Genomic DNA, 23,288 nt, shown 5'->3' on the forward strand with positions numbered 1-23,288 from the left:
TCCCATGTGCTGTTGCAGGGTGAAACGGGAGGCTGTGTGTCAACATGCAGGACAGTGCAGGCGTATCGAGCCCTCGAAACAGACATTGAAATTGCTGCAAAAGGGCCAGATCCTTCACCTCTTTCTCTACCCCTTCAGCGAACCAGTGAGACGGGACTGGGGAATTTGAATGAATCTTCACAGGGTTCACGTTTCTTAGGAGATTTGCCATTTCTCTGTATAAACCTGCCTCTTCGTTTTATAGCAATGGGGCTGGTCTTCTATGAAGGTGACACCACTACCCGAGGCAGCTGGACGTCTCCTCCTGGGAGTTTCTCTCAGTCAGGGAGGGCCACTGGGTTGAGCTCTCTCTGCTCTCTCTTGCCACTGATGGGACCAGGATGGGTACCTGGCCCTGCCCTGGAAGCACCTGGCCACTCGGCCAATGGAGCTGATGGTTCAGGGCTGTGAGGGGACATACAACCTCATGCCCCATGGGCTCCTCAAATCTGGCTCCTGCCCCATCACGTCATTGAGCCACCATGTTGCCAAATCTAATGGTAGCTTTTCAGTCCTCATCCTACTGGAACTCCCTGCTGGAACTGAACTCTTGAGGACTCCCTGCTTGGTGACATTGCCATTGCTTCTGCGGCATCAAGCTCTCCCTTCTGGCCGTCTGGCCGCTCCTTTCGTCTCCCACAAGCTCCATAAGTGGTGTTCCCCGGGAGACCTCCGTCCGATCTCTGGGGTTCCGACGAACACCCTGTGCAGTCAGCAGGAATTTGCTCCATGCCATGAAGGAACAAGAAATGTCACCTTTCTTTATAAAATAGATTAAAATCTGACTAAACTTCTCTGCCTGTCTGGAAAGCATTCCTCCTCCTGTTCTTCCCCAGGATGCTACTCCCTCCCTGAGGGAGGCCGCACCCTGCTCCCAGGCTGGCCGCTCCATCTGCGGCCTTCACGGGCCGCCCTCACACAATTTTACAGGTGCAGGCAACAGCTCGCGAATCTGCAGCTTTCTGTACCCCTAGTCTCAAGAACCTCCTGTCTCGCTGGGTCAGGCTCTAGCTGCTCCCTTGTCTTCCGCCCCCAAAGCCCTTCTCCTTGGAGATAGTCCAGGCTTGTCTCTGTTGTAAACATTGCACAAAGGCCTAGAAGTTCTCATGAGTCAAAGCTGTTCCTTCTTGATAAGATCATGGTGGAAATTAAGATGAGCATAGATTTCAATGCTCGTGTACAGATTTTCATGTGACTGAAGTTTGCTTTCCTCTAGGATTAATTACTACAGGTGGGATTGTTGGGTCATATGGTGATTGTATGTTTGACTGCATAAGAAACTGCCAGGCTGTTTTCAGAGAATCTGAACCATTCTGTGTTCCCACCACAATATCAGAGCTCCACTTGCTCCTCGTCTCCCAGTGATTGGTATCGCCCAGATTTTTTAGGACAGCCATTTTAATAGGTGTGTAGTGGTATCTCATTGTGGTTTTAATTTGGATTTCTCTAACAACGAATGATGTTGAGCATCTTTTTATGTGTTATTTTGCCATCTGGAGATCCTCTTTGGTTAAGTGTCTGTTCAGATCTTCTTGTTTCTTTGTTGGGTTGTTTGTTTATTATCATTGAATTCTGAGAGTTCTTTTCTTTATATATGCTAGATACTAGTCTTCTTATTGTTGAATTCTGAGAGTACTTTATATATTCTAGTTACTAATCTTTGCTGGATATTTGATTTATAAATATTTTCTCCCTACGTGGCTTGTCTTTTCACCCTCTTAATTGTGCCCTTATAGAGACAAAGTGAGTTTGCTGAGTTCCAACTTATCATTTTTTTTTTCTTTTTGGATTGTGCTAAGAACTCTTGGCCAAATCTAAGCTCATGAAGACTGAAGACTTTTTCTGATGTTTTCTCTTAAGAATTTTGTTGTTTTATGTTTTTTATTTGGACTAGGATCCATTTAGAGTTAACTTTGAGATACCGTTGTGATCTAGATTGAGGTTCATTTGTTCGCTAATGGATGTCTGATTGTTTTAGCACCATATTTTGAAGACTGCACTTTTCCCACCCAGTTGCCCTTCCATTTTCTCAAAAGTCAATTGAGCATATCTGTGTGGGTATATTTCTTTGATCTATGTGTCTATCCTTTCAGCAATGCCACCCTGTCTTAATTATTTTAGCTTTATAGTAGGTCTTAAATTTGGGTAGGGTGAGTCTTCCAATTTTTTTTTTCAAAATTATTTTAGGTCTTCTGAGTCCTTATTTTTCCATTCAAGTTTTAGAACCAGCTTGTCTCTATCTCCAAAGAATCCTGTTGAGATTTTTATTGGGGTTGTGGTAAATTTATAATCCATTTGGAGAGAATTAGCATGTTAACTAATGAGTCTTCTGAACCAGGAACATAGAATTTCGTTTGTTAGTTCGTTTGTTTATTTATTTATTTGTGAGGAAGAGTGAGAAAGTAGGAGCAAGGTGGAGGGGGAAAGGGAGAGGGAGAAGTAGGCTCTCTGTTGAGCAGGGAACCTGACATGGGGCTTGATCCCAGGACCCGGGATCATGACCTGAGCTGAAGGCAGAGGCATACCTGACTGAGCCACCCAGGCGCCCCATATTATCCATTTACCTAGATTTTCCTTGATTTCTTTCACTGAAGTTTTATACTCTTTAGCATACAGGTCCTGTACCTATTTCATTACCTTTATAGCTAAGTATTTAATTACATGTTAACATAAATAATAATTTTATTAAAGTAACTGCATTTTTCAAAACAAAAAATAAGAACGGTGGCATTGTTTTACATTTTTGCAAATCTCTTGAATATCTGGCTAAACAAAAGATAGCTGGATTCTCATACTTCCTCAGTATTCAATCTGTTGTGATATGTTGTTTGGGTTGAAATATATGAAGAAAATCTGATCTCACACAGATACAGAGTTGGAAACTGAAGGAGTATTTTTTTTTTTTGAAGATTTTTTTTTTCGAAGATTATTTGAGACAGAGTGAGAGAGGGATAAAGGACACAGAGGGAGAGTGAGAGGGAGAAGTCGACTCCTTGCTAGGCAGAGAGCCCGATGCAGGACTCCAAGGTCATGACCTCAGTCTAAGGCAGATGCTTAACCCACTGAGCCACCCAGGCAACCCATGAGAGAATATTTTAATAGCCTTTTCAAGTACTTGTGGATACTTCAATACTGTATGTAAAGTTGACAAGCAGCAGTTGGTAAAGATTAGTTGCAATGTGGAGTCTGAAATCTGTCAATGAACTTTTTGTATTTGGTTGTTTTTAAATCTCTTGGTCTATGTTGTACTCTTAATGGGTTTTTCACCTATGTATAATTTTATAACATTATGAATTGATCATTTGGAAAATATTGGTTCTGAGCTATGAACATCTTGCAGATGTTGACGCATTCCATTTTACAACATGAAAACAAATCTATTCATATCATCACTGATGTCATCAGAAAAGTCTTTAAGGATTGGGAAGCTCCTGGTAAAGGATCCAAATCTTCCAAAATCCAAATTTTCAATTGAAAGTTTAAATTATATCATTAGGGACAAACACTGTCAGATGTTTTCTTTGAGGTGACAATCTCATTTTGTTCATTTTTGAGGAAATGGTTGCCAACTCTGAAGTCGGAGTAATCGCAGTTCGTCAATCTTCTTTCAAGGAAAAATGGTGTTTCATGAAGAAAGTGGCAAGTTCAGCTCGCAGCTGAAATATAAGTGCTTTTTCTCGAAACAACCCCAAAATTTTGGTATGCAGCACAAGTGCTCTCATTTTTTTCTACCCTGAATATTAAAAAGACATATATTTGGGATTGAGATTTAAATAAGTTAAAACCTTGTAATAATTCGTAATTTATACTGCTTCAGCAAGGATGTTCCTAAGCAAAACTGATAAGTGTGTGGTGGTAAAATGACTATAGGCACAATTTGGTGCCCTTGCCTTGATTCATGTGAAGGAGCCAATGGTTTTGCCCACTGTTTTTTATGTGCCATCGGTGCAAACGTCACCACAATGAAAAAGGCAAATGACATCATAGTATTATTATGAAAATAGTTTTGACATGCTGATGCCCTGAAAATGTCTTAGGCACCCCTGCACTTTGAAGACTGCTATATTAGACCACGCAAAAAGACAAAACCTGGGGGTCTGCAGGTGATGACTTTGGATAGTTGCTTCCTGGAAATTGCTTTGGAACCATGTCTTTTACTTACCCTCACTGTCCACTTTCAGGAAAAAGTGAACAATCTCTCATCCAAAGAAGCCAAAGGCTAGTCAGCTTTCGTGGTGATGTTGGGTCTTGTTGAAGAAGAGAGATGTTAATTTAACTGCAGTTTAATGAAGAGCTCAGTGGGTGGGAGAAAGAGGAACGGGGATTCGGGGATTCGCATTTCCTTAATTTCCTGGGCTTGATGTGTCCCAGGCAAGGGCTCTAGTTAGAAACACTCTGGTTGGGGCACCTGGGTAGTGCAGTTGGTTAAGTGTCTGTCTTTGGCTCAGGTCATGATCCTGGGGTCCAGGCTCCCTGCTCAGCATGGAGTCTGTTTCTCCCTCTCCCCCTCACCCCTGCCCCCCCTCATATTCTCAATCTCCATTTGCTCTTTCTTTCAAGGTAAAAAAAAAAAAAAAAAGCTTTAAAACAGAGAGAGAGAGAAACACTCCAATCACTCTGACCCATTGGGGAAGCATGGCTGACACCCTCAGTATCAACAATGAAGTCTGGTTGGGGTCTGCCTCGTGGTGTCACTGGAGACTAGTATTCCATTAGGTTCTTTTCTGATAAAGCTTCTCACTGGACTAATGGATGCTCCAAATCCAGTTGAATTCAACAAATTGTTGTAAGCACTTACTAGTACTGAGGACTGTATTAAGTGCTGGGACTGGGGTCTGAGCTAGAGCTGGAGGACACATACCGGCCCTTGGCCCTTTCCAGCCGGGTCTATGTTTTAAAGCTTTATTGTTCTTGTGATTTTGTAACTTTGTTCTCACTAGAGGAGGATTCTTAAAAATCAAAACAATCCTGGGAACTATACAAATGATATAAAGAGAACTTTTTGTGCCTAGTATCATGCTCTAAACTCTCCACATCATCCACATTTTATCTCTTTTAATCTCTCAGCAACAGTATGAAGTCGGTACTATCGCAAAGAAGAAAGTAAAAATCATCTTCAATCCCACCATCTGGGGTGCCTGGGTGACTCAGTTGGTAAAGTGTCTGCCTTCAGCTCAGGTCATAATCTCAGGGTCCTGGCATCGAGCTCCACGTAGGGCTCCCTGCTCAGTGGGGAGCCTGCTTCTCCCTCTGCCTCTGTCCGTGCTCATGCTCTCCCTACTGTGCACACACACTCTCTTTCTCAAATAAATAAATAAAATCTTAAATAAGTCCCACCATCCGGAGGTAAATATCCTTAGCATTTTGATAACATCGTTCTACAACTCTATGCAATCATAGAGAGGGCTATAGTTTTATGTAAATGGGATCATATTTTACAGATTATTTTGTATCTTGATTTTATTTTCTCGATAATATAAGATAAGCACCTTCCCCAAAGGGATGGATATTATCATCTTTAACAATTGTAGGCTATTCCATTGGCTAGATATATCAGTTTTCTTAATCTGTCAGTGGACATCTAAGTAGGGATAGTTAGTTTCCAGAGTTTGCTTTATAAACACCGTTGCCATGAGTACATTTCAATAAGTAGGATTGTTTACATTTCTATTCCAAATGCTGAACTGTTTTTTAGAAGAGTTGAATTAACTTCTATACCTCAAACAGTGTCCAAATAGTGTCTGCTGTGTTTTTCTGCAAAGAATGCTGAGGGTAGACATGAAAGAATACACGTGAATGTCTTCTTGTGTGAATACCTGTGTGTACGTGTGAGCTGTGCCCACGTGTGAGGGTTCATTTATTCATTCAACAGACGTTTCTGAGCATCTACCCTGAAGCAGATGCTCAGGTAGGGGTGAAACTGTGCGAAACTCAGCATGATCCTGTCTCTCATGGGGTCAAACATACTTTTTTTTTTTTTTTTTTTTTTTTAAGAAAGAGAGAGAGGGAGGGAGTGCATGCATGCACATATGGGGTGGGGAGGGGCAGAGGGAGAGAATCTTAGGCAGCCTCCTTGGCCAGTGCGGAACCTGATGCAGGGCTCTAGCTCATGACACTGGGATCATGACCTGGGCCAAAATCAAGAGTTGGACATTTAACTGACTAAGCCATCCAGGCACCCCTCAGATGTACATTTTTTTTTTAAACCTACCGTAACCATGTAAAGAAAATTTATATGAAGATATGGCCACTTAAATTGAGCTCTCCCTTGGTCTAATGATGATGGCCAGCGTAGCAGAGGAAATCAGAGGAGGCTTCCTTGATAAAGGGCAGTCAGAGCTACAGTCTGAAAACTAAGGAGGCATAATCCAGACAAAGATTAACAGGACACATGTTCCAGGGGACAGAAAGCTTTCCATTTCTTTTTCCACCCGGACTGGGGACCATCCTGCCAGGAGAGTCTCCTTCCATTCCCCACATTCTGGCCTTTCCACCTCAATTCAATCTTCTCCCACTTGTTTTCCTTCCTAAGGCAGGAGGAGCACAGCTTGAAGAACATAAAGAAGACAGGAGAGGTTGGAGCCCAGAGAACGAGGCCGGAGACTGGGGCCCAAGGATGCTGAAGAGGAGGCAGGTCGTGTGTGTCTGAAAGTGTCCATGCCTTTGAGCACATGGATGAGTCTCTTGAGAGCTGCCGGTGGGTGGAGGAGGGGGCTGGTTCTCCAAGTGTGGTCCCCCTGACCAGAAGCATCAGCCTCTCCTGGGGGTGGGGCCCAGCGTTTGTGAGTTAATCCCTGGTGGTTGTGATTTGCACTTTGGTTTGAGAAGCACCCCCAGAGGAAGCGTGTGTCTGAACACACCTGCGTGAGAGAGGCTTTGGGAAATTTGTTTTGCAGATGGAGGTTTGCATGGAGACCCCCTCGGGGCAGGAAACTTACCCATCTCCTTGACTTTGCCTTCTCAAAGCACTTCCAAGTCTTAGAGGCACTTAGCAGATGTTAAATGACGATGGTAATAGCAATCAGCAGCTATGTCTCTAGCTGAACCTCTATTTCTTACCCATCCCTGGGCAGAGCTACCACAAGGCGTCCTTCTTTTATCACAGAAAGAAATCCAATCTCAATGGTGCAGAAAGCAGGAAATTCACAATGGGAGAGCAAGAGAAATGGCTTATTCAGGGGGAAAAATACCCCCCTGCACATCCCCAAACAGATGGCCAGGGCAAAGGGAACAGTTTCCCGCCTAGCCCTGGCTAATGGCTCTGGTGTGCAGAGAGATAGGGAGGGTAGGGCGGGTGCCAGGGCCTCGGCTTCACACCGGGCATAGCTTGCCAGTGGCTGGTGGCTGTGAGAGGGTGTCCTTGTATCACAGGGTCATGCACGGAGGGAGCTCCAGGGAGCGGGATCTCCTTCTGAGAAGAAGGGGCCAGACAGCCAAGCACTAAGGTTACATCTTCACCAAACAAAACCCCAAACGAGTACCCAGCTTGCACCCAGATTCATGTCCTGGCTCTGCTGCTTATCAACGCAGTGACTCTGGGGGAGTTGCTGCCGTTCTTTCGGGCTCAGTCTCCCCATCTCGGAAATGGAGCTGATCGATCATAGGATCTGCCTCACAGGGCTGCTGTTCGGATTGAGTGAGGTGATGCATGTGAACTCATTGGCACGGAGCCAGGCACACGGGAAATGCTCACTTCAGGTTGGCGGTGGCATTTGTGTTTCTGGCTTGACATGCATTTTGTTGGTTCTGCCAGTGAGCCAGCTCAGTGAGTTCAGCTGGGTTGATCAGGGTCCCCCAGAGATGCGGTGGGGCTGGTGGCCCTTGCATTCCTCCTGGACCACCCAGGATCCTGATGATCTGCAAAGGTGTCGTGGTCAGAAGCAGGGGCCGTGTCACGTTGTGACCTGCCCTGTTGCGAGCCTGTCATGTGGTACGTCCATACTGGGTGTTGGTTAAAGATGAGCTTCTATCTTGGGGCTGGTCAAAGTGGGTTTACTTAGGACAGGGAAGTCAAGAAAGGAATATTGACTGAGTGATTGCCATCGCTAGCGTGTGGCAGCACGTGCTTTCCGAGTCTTTGCTCGATCGGTCCCCACAAGGACCCTACGGGATAGAGAGTAGCATTAATACCATCTTCCTGGAGAGGAAACGGACACTCAGAGAAGTCAGGTGACTCGTTCAAGTCCAGCAGTCCTGGATTCTAATTTCCGACTACATTCTACCAGCCTCTTACCCCTTTTCCAAAAGAACCTCTCTTCAGTGAGGAAACTGCAGAAAATGTTATTGATCTGTCCATTGAGTGAGAGTTATTTGTCAAAGAAATAAATTTAACCAACCTCGCTCATTTTGCCCACTCTGACCACAAAGTTAGCTCTTCCATCTGCTTGGACTTGACCTCTCCTACTACAAGCAAAATCCCTTCTCTTTTGTTCAATCCTCAGCACAGGACAGCTGGGAACACTTAAGTTATGTTCTCTGCTCATGGCAGCTCTTAGGAAAGAATGGGAAGCTAAAAATAAACGCATTGGATGGTGTCTCAGGGGCTTCCTCTAATAACAAAGGGGGGCTAGACTTCGAGGGGAGAGAGGGGAAGAGAAAAGAATCCTGACACCAAGTTCAGAAGCCTTGGTCTTGCAGATAGAGCTTTTGGGGCCCGTTGTCTCTCAGGCCCTGGTCAGCCTTTTTTTTTTATTCCCCCCAAAGATTTACTTATTTATTTGACAGACAGAGATCACAAGTAGGCAGAGAGGCAGGCAGAGAGAGAGAGAGGAGGAAGCAGGCTCCCCGCCAAGCAGAGAGCCCGATGCGGGGCTCCATCCCAGGACCCTGGGATCACGACCCGAGCTGAAGACAGAGGCCTTAACCCATTGAACCACCCAGGCACCCACCCTGGTCAGCCTTCTTAGCACCCCAGCTGGGTGGCTGGGGACTCAGGAAGTCTGTGTCATTAGGCCCTCCCCTTTGGGCAGCTGCCAGTCCTGTCTCCCTTCCATGGGTGGAGGAACCAGATAAGAAAACAGACCCTAGATGGAATGTTATAAATCCCTGTTCCTTCCCGGCAGGCCTTTCTGAACCTGCTAAGTAGATGAGACTGTACATCCCACAGGTCTCATTCCAACCTCTGTTCCTGGGTTTGCTATCTGCCTGCCACAAACCTCCATCCTCTTCCTTCAAAGGTCAACTGTTTCAGGAAGGCAGCCCAGATTAGTTCCACCTCTAATTCTGACCTTTCTCTTACTTTGGATACTCTTGGTATGTTTGCATTCATTGGGATATTAATAATTGGTAATCACATGTACATGACTTATTTTAAGGTATTTAATATTTTAAGGTATTTATCATGCATTTAAGAAAGAGTCTGTTTTTCTCACTCCTCAAGACACAGAAATCCCGAGAGACAGATGGGTGAGGGAAAGAGTGGACCAGTACTCAGGAGACCTTGCTCTGGTCCCAATTGGGTCACAAGCCAGCTAGGTGATTTGAGTCAGTCAGTTCCCCACTCTGGGCCATGGGCTCCCAGTTTGCCAAACGTCCTCTAAGGCTTCATCCGGTTCAGATGTCCCGTGGCTCTGTTCGGGGCTCTGCACACAGAGCTCTGTGGTACCCTGTTTCTTCTAAGATGTGGCCTTATCTCTCTTGTTGTGTGTGTCCCTGGCCCAGGTTCCTGCAGCTCCGACACACTGTGCGCTCCAGGGCTTCAGACCCACTGAGTCTGCAAGCCACGAATGAAACCATCCACAGGAGAAGTCACTGGGAGGCTCAGCTCTTTCTCTGTCCCAGGCAGGTTCTGTTAAAAAGCTGACACCCAGGTCCTGTTCCTGGAGCATTGGATTCATGGGTCTGGGGCGGGCCTGATCACCTTGCTTGAGTCATCTATGGCACAAAATCAGCTGCTTCCAAACTTAATGGTGTAAAAAACAGTCACCACTTTATTTGCTCCAGATTTGAGCAGGAGGAGCTCATCTGGCACGGGAACGTCCGAGGTGGCTTCTATCCTTTCTCCGCGTTCTCTCTGTCTCTCCAGCAGAGTAGTCTGACTTCCTCTAAGGTGGCTGGCTTCCAAACGGTGGTGTTCAAAACATTGAAGGTAGAAGCTGCAGCTCTTTGCTGCAGACCCCATCTAAAAAGTTCTACGGTGATTGTTCTGCCCCTTTTTGTTGCTCAGACTAAGTGCCGTGGCCAGCCTGGATTGCGGGGAGGAGAAACAAGTGCCACTTCACAGTGGTAGGCATGGCAGAAGAGCCCGTGGGATGGAAGACACTGCTGAGGCCATCTCTGGAGGCACAACTTACCGTAAGTTAAGAGCAATCTCCAGATGCATCTGCTGTGGCCCATGTCCCTGGAAACCTGCTTTCCATCTCTGCCTCTCGCTTATCTGCCAGCCCACGCAGCATCAGACGGCCTCTTAGTGCTGGTCAGGGGGAGGGCGGGGGCGGGGGGGGGCTCTTGTTCTTGAGTCACATTGTTTTTCTCTGTCAATATCACTCTAACCTTTTGCATTAGTAAATACTGATTATCCACCAATTACATTGGCAAGTGTTAGGGACCAGTTGTTAGAAGCATAAAAGAAGAAGAAGAAAAAAAACCTAAAACCACTCCTGAACAAAACAAACAAACAGAAAAACATAAACTGGATATTCTTCCTGTTTTCAAGTTATGCACCATCCAAGAGCAACCCACTTAGATGATGGCCTGTGTCAAGTCATGGCACCCCGCCTGCTGATTCGGGAGCTAAAGGTTCTGAGCTAACAATGTGCTGGGAAGGAGTTGTGTTCAAGGGCTATATAAATGCTTAATATTAGAGTGAATATTAATATTAGAGTGAATTAGAGTGAAGTAGAGAGGGGTGAGGGTTTTATGCCCTTCACCTCCCACCAGCCACAACTAAGGTTCCACACAAGGCCTAAAAAACGCAAATCAATAGAGATAATGCTTTAAATGGTGGACATCAAACAGGCTTCTGGTCTGAGAGGCAATTACATACACAACAGCATCAAAGAGAGAACAGAATGGTAGGAGGATGGAGGGAGATGGAGAAGTCAATGAACCCAAGAGTCCACTACCAACAGACAAGAGAGGCAGTGTCCCCACAACTGCAAGGGGTCTTCAGGCCTGCCTGGAGTCCATCTTGGAAGCCCATTATGGTCAGAAATGAGCCCCCTTCCCAAGGTGGGCCAGGCACAGCCCCGGGATGCCCGGTGTCTGGATGCTGCTGTCTGCTCCTTGGGAGAAGCGCAGCTTTGTGCACAGGTGCTGAGTTTGCCTTGCACGGACGTTGTTCTCCCCTCACAGCTAATAGTTTCAGGCTTTACACAAGACTCCCCTATAAAGTTCAGCCATCAGCCAGCCCAGATCATTTTTATTACTCCCCTCAACTTTAGCTTGGGCTTTGGAGTGTGGATGAGAGTGGGGGATGCAAAAGAGAAAAAAGTGGATTCAAGTCTTTCTTGCCTGGAAGTGTGGCTGGGCTAATGGGTTATTGTCTGGGTGCAGGGCTGGTCAAGAGACTGAATAGAGGTGAAGGCTGGGTCCCTGGGGATCTGGCTCACAAACTCAGCGACAGCCTCTGTTCTGAGCCTGGATCCAGTGGGTTGGAAGAGAGTATATGATGATAAACAGGTGCCTCACCCCACAAATGTTGGCTCCAGGCGCTCGGGGAGGGGTGGGGAGTTCAGACACCTGCTTATGCTAACAGGCTGTCAGCTTCTCCATGCATGGGGAAAGCAGAAACACGAAGCTATTCTGGTCTTGTTTAGGGAGCCATTATGTATTGAATTTCCAACGTCATTATCTCCAAAGGGCAACATTGCTCGTTTTCTCCCATTTGCATTCACTGGGAAAAGACATACGGGTGCACATTTGCGGAGTGGAAAGGCAGGGGGAGGAGGGGTCGTGTGCTCAATTTGGACAACCAGCAGCTCTGGAAGGGGCAAGCTCATAATTAGAGATCGGCACCTCGAGGTGATGCTTCACACTTACATGGCAAGTTTAACTTAATCAGGCAGGATTCGTTCTCTAGACTGATGGGACTGGGGTGGATTTTTCACTTAGGAGCAAATCTCATACATGCTCTGGCATACCTTGTTTCCTGACATATGTTATAGTTTTCCTGTGGGAAGACAGGGTGAAATTTTATTTCAGACCTCCCCCACTCTGCCTGCATTTGCTTTCTTCCCTTCTCAAAATCCAGATCCTGCTATAAAGGTGGCTAAGTCGGTGGGGAGGGGGGACATGGGGGAACCAGGTCCAGGAAGAGAGGTGCTGGGGTTGGCACGTGTCAGGTGTGTGCTAGTGTTAAGTGGCAGGTAGGGGTCTTCCAGGCGAGCAAGATTTGCCCGTGCTGAGTTTCTGCTTTCTCATGATGCAAGGCTATCCTATCTAGTTGTTCCATCCTATTTGTACCAGTCAGGACTGTGTTGGCTGCATGGGACAGAAAACCAGTTACAGGACATTTCTGTAACGTGAGCTGAATTTTCTCAGGTGACAAGAAATCTGGAATGCAAGATGGCCACTTTACCTTCAGGCATCACATTCATATTTCTGACCAAAAAAAGGATGAGGAGGAAGAGGAGGAAAAGTAGGAGGGAGAAGAGGAGGGGATGGAAGGGGAGGATGAGGAAGAGGGAGAAGAAAAGTGCAAAGGGCAAAAGTCATGTGTCTTTTTTAGAATTCTTACTCAAGGGGTGCCTGGGTGGCTCAGTGGGTTGAAGCCTCTGCCTTCGGCTCGGGTCATGATCTCAGGGTCCTGGGATCGGGCCCCGCATCAGGCTCTCTGCTCAGCGGGGAGCCTGCATCCCCCCCCCCCCCCGCCTGCCTCTCTGCCTACTTGTGATCTCTCTCTGTCAAATAAATAAAATCTTTAAAAAAAAAAAAAAGAATTCTTACTCAATAGAATTCTGTTGCCATCTTCTTGGCCAGAGCTGGGTCACATAGACCCCCTCTAGTAAATCTGGAGAACAGGTGGTTTTTAAACAGAGCACATTATAGCTCAGTTAGCGAAAGGACAGAAAAGAAAAAGAAAACCAAGCTGATCTAGGGAACCAGCAGTGTCTGCTATCCACCTGGTCCCCATGGCTCCCTCCACCATCAGAGATGTCCTGCTTTTCAACCCCCCATGTCGGTATCAGGGTCTCCTTCTCTTCCCCTGCAGGTGGTCTGGCCCCAGAGCCCTGTGAGGCTCACCACTCCCCTCACCTCTACCTGTGACCTCAACAGCACTACTCCTTCGTCCTTTCTTCTGGGGAAGACCGAACAAAGCAAGTGCATCACACACAGGTGTGCAGGCGCCGGGGTACCAGTGCATGGAGAGACGGTTCTGAAGGCTTTGGTGAAACTGACAGATTGCTGAGAGAGCAAGGAAAAATGTGTTCATGATGAATCTGGAGAGGTTGGCTAGGACATAATCATGCTGGGTCTTGTGAGCTACAGGCCACTAGCTACAGACAGGTCACGAGGCGAGACACTGGGGTCTACATATGGAGTGAGAGGCCAGGCTGCCCCCAAGGACTTCCCATTCCATTAGGGCCGCACACAGGAAATGACACAAACTAAAAGCCAGACGATGATGTGCACCATTATAAATGTAGAAGCTTGACACTGGTCATGACAGCATGGAGAAGACAGCCTTAATTTCAATAAAGTAATGTTTGAATTTAGCTTTGCAGAGTAGGGAGGATTCTTACAAGAAGGGAATTAGGAGATGTTTGAAGCAGAGAAACTATATGAGCAAAGATCGGGGGCATCAAGCAGGCAGCATATTCGAATCATTGTGAGTGGCCCTCTTGGGCTGGGAGACAGCATTTGCAAGGATTGGGTGGACAGGGGTGGAGATGGGGTGGGGAAGGCCGAGCAAAGAGTGGGGTCAGGAGATGAAGCTGAGAGGCGGGTGTGTGTTGGGTTGTAAAGACGGAATGTCATGTTAAGAAGTCGGACTATAGGGTGTAGAAAACACGGAGCGGCTGAAGGTTTGAGTCACATCCGAGCTGCAGAAAATACCAGAGAGTTGATAGCCTGGGGGTGGGGAGACTGAGGCAGAGTCTCCAGCAGGAGTCTGGCAGCAGAGAGGCCTGATCTGGAACAGAAGCACTGGGCGGGAGGGGAGTGAGGACCGTACATGCTTTCCCGGGTGAGTGACTGGTGGTGGGGGGGGGGGGTGCGGCAGTGCCATTTAGGAATCAAGAAAGACCCAGGAGGGGAAGCACCTTTGATATGTGAGGACAGTTGGATGATGGGTTCAGCATGGGCAGTGCTGGGTCCCTGGGCATGACTCCTCTGGGTCTCTGGGGGTGAGGACCAGGGCTGGAGAGGGCGGGGCCATCAGCCCTAGGTGGATGGTAAAACAATGGTTGTGGACTGGATGGTCCAGGAACTGGGTAAAGCGGCAAAGGGCCCCAGACAAGCCGTTTGAGGGAGAAGCTGGGGCGGGACGGGGGCGGGGGGGCGGTTCAAAAACCCAGGTCAGGGAGGGTGGAAGAGACCAGGTTCAAGGAGCAGTTTGGAAGTGACCAGGCACTTTCAGCCAAGGAGTTAGGAAACGGTTCTGTTCTGGGGTTCGGGGGCTCTGCATTCGGCCGAGGGGCGAAGGTGCATTCGAACTTGTACAACGTGAGTGTGAATGGACTGAAAGTAGCAGCTGGTAGGTAGGAGCTGCTCTGATTCCTCAGGATGCATGGCAGGGTGAAACGGTACCCCAAAAGCCACCTTGGAGGGTTACATGCTAGGAGAGGTAGGGGTCTTTCCCCACAACTCGTGGTCTCGCCTGTTAATTTTCCCTGCTGGCCCTCCACTTCCAGTCAGTCGGGCCGCCGCTCTGTGCCCCGGGCGCTGACATGCTGACAGGCTATTTTTGCCACAGTGCCTGGCGACAAGGCAAGGGCTCCCCACACGGGGTTTTAGTATTTAGTAGCACAGTGGTGAGTTACTGAGCTCAGCACAAGCTTTAAAGCATTGAGCTGTCCCTTGCGCTCCCAACAGTTAGGCTGTCCTTCTAAGCCCTAGGTCTTTTTATGGCTCCAATTCTGGACAAGTGGGGAGCGTTTTAGAAACAGTGGCTAGCCTTTCTTGTCCTATTTCCACCATGGCTGTGCACCCCTGCCCCAGCTCGCTCGCTCGCTCGCTCTCTCTCTCGCTCTTTGCTCCCAGGGCCTTTAGAGAAGCCATGTTCTCCTCATTTGGGAGCCAGGCTCATTCCATACCTTCACATTACCATTGATCTCCTCACAGCCCCTGAGCTGTCACCGTTGGGTCCTCCTACAATGTAAGCCAGCCGCTCCCCAGTTCGTGCTTGCAACCGTCTTCCTAATGCCCTTCAGTGGCTTCCCATTGTCCTGAGGATAAGAGCTGGACTCACCCAGGATCTACCAGGCCTGGCATCATTTCCTACCCCAGCCTGTCTCCCCTGCTCAAGGGCCACAGTGGCTCCTTTCAGGCCATGCTCCTTCGGCCTCAGGGCCTTTGCATGTGTGGCTTCTGTTCCTATGTTGGATTCATTTCCCAATCCTGCCTGTCACTCCAACTCCTGGCTCCTTCACCTCATCCCTTTAACACCTCTTGACTATTTGGCTCGCTTTTCAAATGCTACATCCTCAGGACTCTGAACCAGGTCTTAATTAAAACTTTTTTTTTTTTTTTTTTTTTTTTACAGCTCAAACGCCTCACATTTATTACCAAACCAACTGACTGGTGCAGAGCTATAGTAACAGAAAAATCTTTCGCTGATAAGTGGTATCTATTGGCCAGGCAGAAAGGTGTTTACAGGGTGATGGAATAGAACACATGATCTTCAAGTAGCTTAATTAAATACGTGGTGCCCATTAGGTGTGACATCGCATGATGTGGGACGCCTTAGAGACCCAGCTTGGTTCTCCTCCAGTGCCTCCTCTTGGAGTTGTACCTGATTTTATTACCAGTTTTCATCTGAATACACTGGGGAATGGGACGATTCTGCTTTTGTTTCTTGGCCAGGAATCGCTTGATTCTGAAAGTCTTGTGAGAAGACATGGTCAATTAACAGCGAGCGGCACACAACAGGATGGCGGCGAAAAGGAGAAAAGCAATTAAAACTTTTTTTTAAAAAAGATTTTATTTATTCATTTGACAGACAGAGATCACAAGTAGGCAGGCAGAGAGAGAGGAAGGGAAGCTGGCTCCCCGCTGAGCAGAGGGCTCGCTCCCAGGAACCTGAGATCATGACCTGAGCCAAACGCAGAGGCTTTAACCCACTAAGCCACCCAGGTGCCCCTAATTAAAACTTTTTTGTAGGACTAGCTGATAAATATCCATCTTGCCTGTTAGCCTTTCCTTTCACTGTTGTATCCTGGAGTGTGGCCCAGGGCTTGGTGCAGAAGGGCTCCCCACATCAGTAAAGGACTGAAAGAATGGGGAGCAGCTAGAGACCCTTTCCCACCCACGCCCCCATTTCACAGGGGCTAGATGTGCTTCTTCTTCCCCAAGAAGGGGGGTGCTACTCTTTCTAAAACAAACTTGTGTGGACTTCATGGCAGTGCCACCCCAGATTTCTTCTTCAGTGCTCCTGGGGGAGCTGTGAAGATGCACAATTTGAGAGGCGAGCCATGGGCCTTCCTCTAGTGATCGTAGGTCCTGTTCTCCCTCCCCGGCCCTTATACTGGTCAGCAAAGCCAACAGCTGCTCCCAGGAAGTAATTTGGCCAAACACCTTGCAATTCTGTGGCAGGAAAGGGGCTGCTACTCTGGGTGACTTGGCTTCGGAGTTCCTTTTTTTCCCCAAACAGGCTCGCAAAGCCTGGGTTTGGTGTGCTCCCAACCAGGAGGAATTCCAAAGAACAGCACAGAGAAATGGCCAAAAGGCAACACTCAAGGTCATCTGGGAGGGATTAATCTGCTTGCCCAAGGACGTGGGCCTACCAAGTGGTGTGGTTTCATCACGCTCACCCGCTAGAGCAAAAGAAGAGGGAGGACAGCTGTCACCAAGTCTTCACTTGTAGAGGAAGAGGCAGGGACAGAAAGGTGACTCGGTCTGTGTCGAGTCCCATGGATCAGTGAGACTGGAGCCAGGCTTAGAGCTTTAGCCTTCAGAGGTACCCACAGAACTGGGGGACTGTCTCAGAACCATGTCCACTTTGTCCAAGGTCCTGTGCTCAGTGGGTGAAAACTGTCATCCCATCAGTCTCCTTTGGGTGAGGGAGGCTACCCACTTGTTCTCAGTCACCACTTAGGGCTTCCAAATCGATGCAAAGCCTTTTTGAATTCATGAATATGTCCTGCCTCAGGGTTTTGAGACTTGATGATTTGTTAAAATAATAAAATCATCTAGATGAGGGCTTGAAGTGGCTTTAGAATTCTCTAGTCTCCTTCCTTTTGCAAATAAAAATATTGAGGCTGAGGGTTGAGGGTGCTAGAGGTAGGGCTGGGTCCCTTCCCAGCTGTACCCCTCGTCCCAGGATTGGGGGTCTTTAAGGAAGTCTCTGTGGCCCTGCCTAGGTGGGGACACTGTCTCCCGGGAAACACCCCTCAGCCTGTCCACCCCCATCCTGGCTCAGGCTGGGCAGCCTTGTGGCAGGCAGCATGGCTTCCTGGCTACCAACGAATGGCCAGCCCTTGCTGTGTTTCTGTGGTCTCTGCCAGGACCTGACTCAGCCCCTTCCTACACGCCTTTCTGCTCTCCGTGGCCTCCGGTTTGCAGAGTACTCCCTCCGGGCTCCTGGGCTCAGCCTCCTAGGAGGTGAGTGTTCCCACAGCCATTGTCACCGAGAAGGAAACTGAGGTGCAACATCTTCCTTAGCCATTGGCTCAAGGTTACGTCACAGGTAGACCCCGCAGAGCCAGGATTTACTCGAAATTCAGCTGTCCTCTTAAATCTGGAGCCTGAGGTTGGGGTGGCAGAGGGATTGCAACCCAGCAGGGCCAGGACGAGGGGCCCTGGAAAGGGGATTCTGGGCAGCGCACCTGTGAGTCGGGTGAGCGCCCTGCCCCGCGCCCCCCACCTGGCTCTAGCTGGAAATGACAACTACAACCGGAGCGCGCTCATGCGCCCACGACACAGCCATTCATGCTTTGGGTACACATTTCCCTTAATTGCCAAGCCTCCCAATTAACGTGGGTTGCTGTGTCTGGTGCTCGGTTATTTTCCCGTTCCCCTCAGTTTACTATTTCAGAGAGACACTAGCTCTGTCATTGTGTTCGTCTCGCTGCCTTCCCAGAAGAAAACCAAAAAGCAGCGGCTGCGGGCAGATCCCGGGCGCGGGCTCGCCCCCTCGGCGGCTGTCTCCTGTTGCTTCGGGAGTGGGCCCGCCCTAGGAGAGGCGCCCGCCCTCACCCCTCGAGGAGCGGGGCGCAGAGGGGCTGCTCGCGCCAAGCCAGCCGGTGACACCGTGGCGGCCGGTCCCCGAGCCCCGGCCCGGCCGAGCCCCGCCCCCCTCTCCCGCCCCCGCCGGCCGCGCGGCTCCCGCCCGCCCCAGCCCTGCGCAGGAGGGGAGGCGGGAAACACGCGAGAGCCTCGCCCACCGCCCTGCCCCCAGCCCCGCCGCTCCCAGGCTCCTCCGACTCCGTGCGTCCTCCGGGGATCGTCTCCGAGGGGCTCGCGCTCGGCAGGTAAGCGGCGGCGCGGGAGGCAAAGTTGGGCGCGTCTTCCGAGGAGGAGGGCGCGAGGCCGGGATGGGGAGCGACCGCGGCGCGGGCAATGGCCGGGCGTATTTTGTTTCGGTGGGTGTGAGCGGCCCTCTCGGGCCCGAGGCTGCCCGGGCGGCGACAACGCGCCGGGGGCTGTGAACGCGGAGGTGGGCGTCGGAAGAGGACCGCGGCCTCAGTGGGGAGGCCGTCCGCGGCGGTGGGGGCGAAGCCGGTGGCCGAGCTCGGGGCTACGGCGTTTGGAGCAAGGCAAAGGGCAGCTCCCACCCTGTATCCAGCGGGAGTTTCCCCTTTGTTACTGGGAGGCTGTGGACACTGGAGTGGAGAGTGGGCATGTGAAGACGGAGAGGTCGCTGGATGCGCGAGTGTAGACACACCAGCAATACAAAATGGGGCGGCTGGTTTGGTGCTTGGGGGGCATGGGAGCTGGGCCTTGGGGGTGGGCAAGCGGGGTGGGGGGGAGGTAAAGAAGGGCTGGGCTTCCAGAGCTTGGGATTCATGAGAATGTCTGCATTGGTTTTTGTTGTTGTTGTTGGTTTTTCTTCTCCTTCTTGTTTATCCAGTCCTGTTTTCTTACAGGGGGCCTCCCTGATCCCCCATTCTCCCCTTTCCCCATGCCCAGCCCCTTTCCCCAGCAGGGCTGGCCCTGGCAGAGCCTCCCCCATTGTGTTTCGCTGGGCTTCCATGGACAGTTGGAAGAGCAGCCCCAGCTCCTGGCGTTTGCTGCTGGCTCTTACAAGTGGTGGCTGTTAGAGAAGGCACGCGAGGGTGGGAGCAGCTGCGCTGGAGAGTGGGCCTGGTCAGGCCCCTACTGCCAACCCCCAGGCAGGGGAGGAGGGGCTGGCTGTGGAGCTTTCTGTCCACCAACGTGGCCTCTGTCTCCACTTTCTTTGTCTCCTGGGTGTTGTGCTCTCTAGCTGGGCCCGGATTTCCAGGTTTGGAGATGGGCCAGTGGGCAGCTCATGCCCTCTGTGCAAGGAACCCCACCCTGGGGGCCCCGCGCCCTCATATTGTGTATGTGTGGTTGTGTGTATCTGTTTCTGCAACTTAGCCTTTTGCACGTGACCTCCCTGGTAGTTGCCATGGAAACTCCTCTTCAATTCCCAGCCTCCCTTCCTTTTCCTGCCCATTCCTCACCTCCATATCTCCTCCCCTCCCCCCAACATGGTTGCCTGGATACTGGTTATCCCTGGCTTCTCTGACTGGGTGACCCTGGACAGCTAGCTCCCACGTGGGACTGAGGTGGCCGCGTACCCACTCCAGTCCTCCCCGCCACACGTCACAAATGTGCCCCTAACACCCCACATATACGTACCTACCACATTACACACCCTTGCGCACACAAACACCACGCGTTCTGTCGTGCCACACACTCCATCCACACACGCACATACAAGTAGATCATACCACAGATAGACCACGTACACCCCAAATGCACCGTACATTGACCACAAGGGAACACAGCACCCTCAGTGCCATGCACAGCGCCCTGTGTACGCTCTCACACACATCAACCATAACACACACACACACGCGCGCGCGCACACCACTTCTAAATAGGTCTCAAGCGGGAAGAGAGAGGGCAGTTTTCTGCCTCATCTAGGTCTGTGCCCGGGAGTGTGTGTCAGGGAAGGCTGAGGAGGGCCAGAAGGAAGACATCTCCCCAGGAACCCTGTGGAAGAAGGTATTGAGAAATGCACTTCCAGATTGCCACAAAGAGGAGTCCCTTTCCTAGTACTCATCTCAAGAGCACAGATGAGAGATTCAATCCCTCTGCTGCTTTCTCCCTGCCCTGACCCTGAGAAAGTCCGAGGCTCCTGGCTCGAGCTGGCGGTCTCCTCTCAGCCCCTGAGTCTTTCTGGCTGATGGGATCCGGCCGAAGCCTCAGAGGCCCTATAAAGGAAGGAGAGAGGCTGTGGCTGGGCAAGAGAGCAAAAGTGCTGGGAGAGGGCAGGGAGAGGACGCAGAGTGGAGACAAGGTGCGGAGGAGAGTGAAGCCGGAAAGAGCGGGAAGGACAGGAGCTGGGTAGTAGGACGGTACGAGTCTGGACATCTGCTCCTCTTGGGGGCCCGGCCACCCTCTCTCCTTTAGGCACATTTTCCTGCTTCCTGTGGCTCCTGCAGCCACATCAGTGCCTCTGGGAGAGAAAGCCGGTTTGCAAAGGGCTCCTGCATTGCTGGGCTTTCAGAGACCGGTGGCTTCTGTCCCTCAGGTGGTCGATACCAGAGGGGGGCATCACCTTCCTGGCCTCTGTGCTCTTTGGACTGACGGAGGATCCGTTTTACTCAATGGTTCAGTGAACTGTTTTAAGTACCTACGAGACATTAATCGATGGGGACACGAGGGTGAGGAAGAAGAGAATCCTAGATTTCTCGGAGCCAGAGAGGCCTTGAGGGAACACCACTCAGGACATCGTGTAGGTGAGAAGACAGGCTCAGAAGCGGACACACACCCAGGGGTGGCTGAGGCCTTCTGGCAGCTCAGCCGGGATTTGTGACGCACACTCCCATCCCCCATCTCTTATCTTCTTTTCTCTTGCCAGCAGTCCTCTGGGGACTGAATGTCCCTTCCAAATGGGTGGGTGCCCAAGGTGGGTACCCTAGTGAGCCAAGAGCCTGCTCCATTGTATTGACTTGGAGGGCGTGGCAAGAAGAGGGAGGGGAGAAAGAGCAGTTCCTTAGGTTCTGGAAGCTTCCACAGCCTTAGGTGAGCCAGCCCACCTGGATCAGAGCACACGCTCCCCTGCCCCCCAGCCCTGGCGGGCTTAGGGGGCTGCCATCTGGAGGACACACAGTGCCAGGCAACCCCTAGGACTCATTGTCTAACAGATCACCCACCTGCCCCTGCCCCAGCGCCTGAGCGCCCCGGAGGAAGCCACGCAGTCTTGACAGGCGCAGGCCCTGGAGGCAGAGAGCCTGGGGCAGAAAGGCTGTGAGCCCGGAGGCACAGACCCAGGTTCTAGTCCTGGCTCTGCCCCAAGGGCAAGGGCATTCAATCCACAGATATCCTTTTGGACGCAAATGGGGCTTTTTGGGGAAGTCAGAAACTGTTTAGATTGATTTCCAGCAAGTGAAAGCTTCCATAATTTTCGACCTGTTTCTACAACTGTCAATAAGGGGTTAGATTCCATGATTTCTAAAACATTTCTTCCTCTAATTTTTTGTAGATTATACGATCTTGAAAGAGAGCCCTTCTCCCTCCAGGTGCCAAATTGTACTCATTATTTCATAATACAGGGTTGCAGCTGAGCTGAGCAGGAAAGGGTCTTGGCCTCCGCTTCCTTTGGAGAAAGCCTCCCTTTTCAGCCAGTCGGACAGGAGGTGCTCCAGAAAGTGAGCCCAGGCGTTCTTCGCCCGGGCGCGGGAGCCGGCCCTTCTAGACATTGGTCTACCTGTTCTGCCAGGATGAAAACCGGCTGGGAAGAGTGTTGAAAGAGCTGGCCTCCAGAGAGGATGAGATCCAGGGCCACCGGCCATGGGTCTGTGAAATCCCGGAGAGGGAGAGCCTTTGGCCAGCTGGTAACCGTGGCCAGAGGAGCTGAGCAGCAGAATATCTCTGGACCAGACGAAAGCCTGGAACCAGTTTGGCAGTGTCCTGTCCGCTCTGGAAGAGGAAGGAGGAGGGAAGACCTTGACCTGGGGAAGTATGAAGTCAGCTTAGAGCCCACACAGGAACACATTTGTTACAAAGATATTCAGGGCGGGGTGGGGGAGGGAGGTGGAGCACGAAGTCCAGGAAGGGGGCTAAGGCCCTGGGGACCAAGCTGGGCCATGGGAATGTGGCTGTTCCCACTGCTCAGAATATCTGACTTGGGCCAGAGAGGGCCGAGAGGGAGAGAGTTGGAACAACGGCGACCCCCACGCAGCCAGAGGACAAAGCCAGGGCTCCAAAGAGACCAGAGGCCAAGGTCTTAAATTCATTCATGGCCTCCCTTTAACAAAAAATCCACAGAATCCCTTGGATATGTTCGGCTGGGCAGGCCTCCCAGGGCCCGGTGGAGCCGTGAAATGGTGGTCTTGCATTCCCAAAGCCGTCCAGCTCAGCTCGGTTGGGTTGCTTTGTCCTGTCCCTTCCTCCCTCCTGGACAACACTGCAGTCTTCCCGAGCAGGGAGGGCTGGGCCCTCACGCACACGTGGGCTCGCACATGCACACACTCACCCTTTCTGACACATACCTAACCTCCATCCCTCACCCACACACCCTCTCACCTCACCCAGCTGCAGTGTCGCACCCAGACCTTGGTGACAGCCCCTTCCCTCGGGCTGTCAGCCCCAATCCACTTTCCCAGTGATCCCGCCGGTGGGCCCAGCTACATTATACCTCCCTCGGTGCTCTCTTGTCCATTAACAAGGACAGGTGCCGGACCTGGCTGCGGCCGTGCTCCCAGCCCTGTCCCCAGATGGTCATCCCTGGCCTTGTATCTGCCTCCCGTCCACCTACACTCAGACCCTGCCTGGAAGGAGCCCTTGCTCTCACCCTGTGGAACAGGGGCTGGTGGCCTTGGGAGGCACAGGGACATGGGTTCTAATCTGTGTTCTGACACTTCTTAGTTTTCTTAGCTTTCTAAGCCTCCGCTTCCTTATCTGTCAAATGAGCACGAGAATAACGGGGCGAGCTGTGTAAGGTGCTGTGCGTGGTGCCT

The 23,288-nt window shown here is 50.5% G+C and overlaps 1 protein-coding gene and 1 pseudogene across 2 annotated transcripts in view; one reads left to right on the forward strand and one right to left on the reverse strand.

The window, feature by feature from the left end:
• Positions 1-15,689: 15,689 nt before the first annotated feature.
• On the reverse strand, positions 15,690-16,070 carry LOC111153934 (annotated as a pseudogene).
• Positions 16,071-18,501: 2,431 nt separating this feature from the next.
• LOC111153818 (FXYD domain-containing ion transport regulator 6) overlaps positions 18,502-23,288 on the forward strand; it is a 30,342-nt gene continuing 25,555 nt past the window's right edge. Inside the window, exon 1 of one of the 2 annotated variants that reach the window (XM_022513069.1) lies at positions 18,502-18,608. The gene's annotated coding sequence lies outside the window, so the exon portion shown is untranslated. The remainder of the gene's footprint in view (positions 18,609-23,288) is intronic. The other variant, XM_022513068.1, reaches the window with a different exon arrangement.

This window comes from Enhydra lutris, unplaced genomic scaffold, assembly GCF_002288905.1.
Source record: "Enhydra lutris kenyoni isolate GAN:26980312 unplaced genomic scaffold, ASM228890v2 scaffoldscaffold34, whole genome shotgun sequence".
In the NCBI taxonomy this organism is placed as follows: domain Eukaryota; kingdom Metazoa; phylum Chordata; class Mammalia; order Carnivora; family Mustelidae; genus Enhydra; species Enhydra lutris.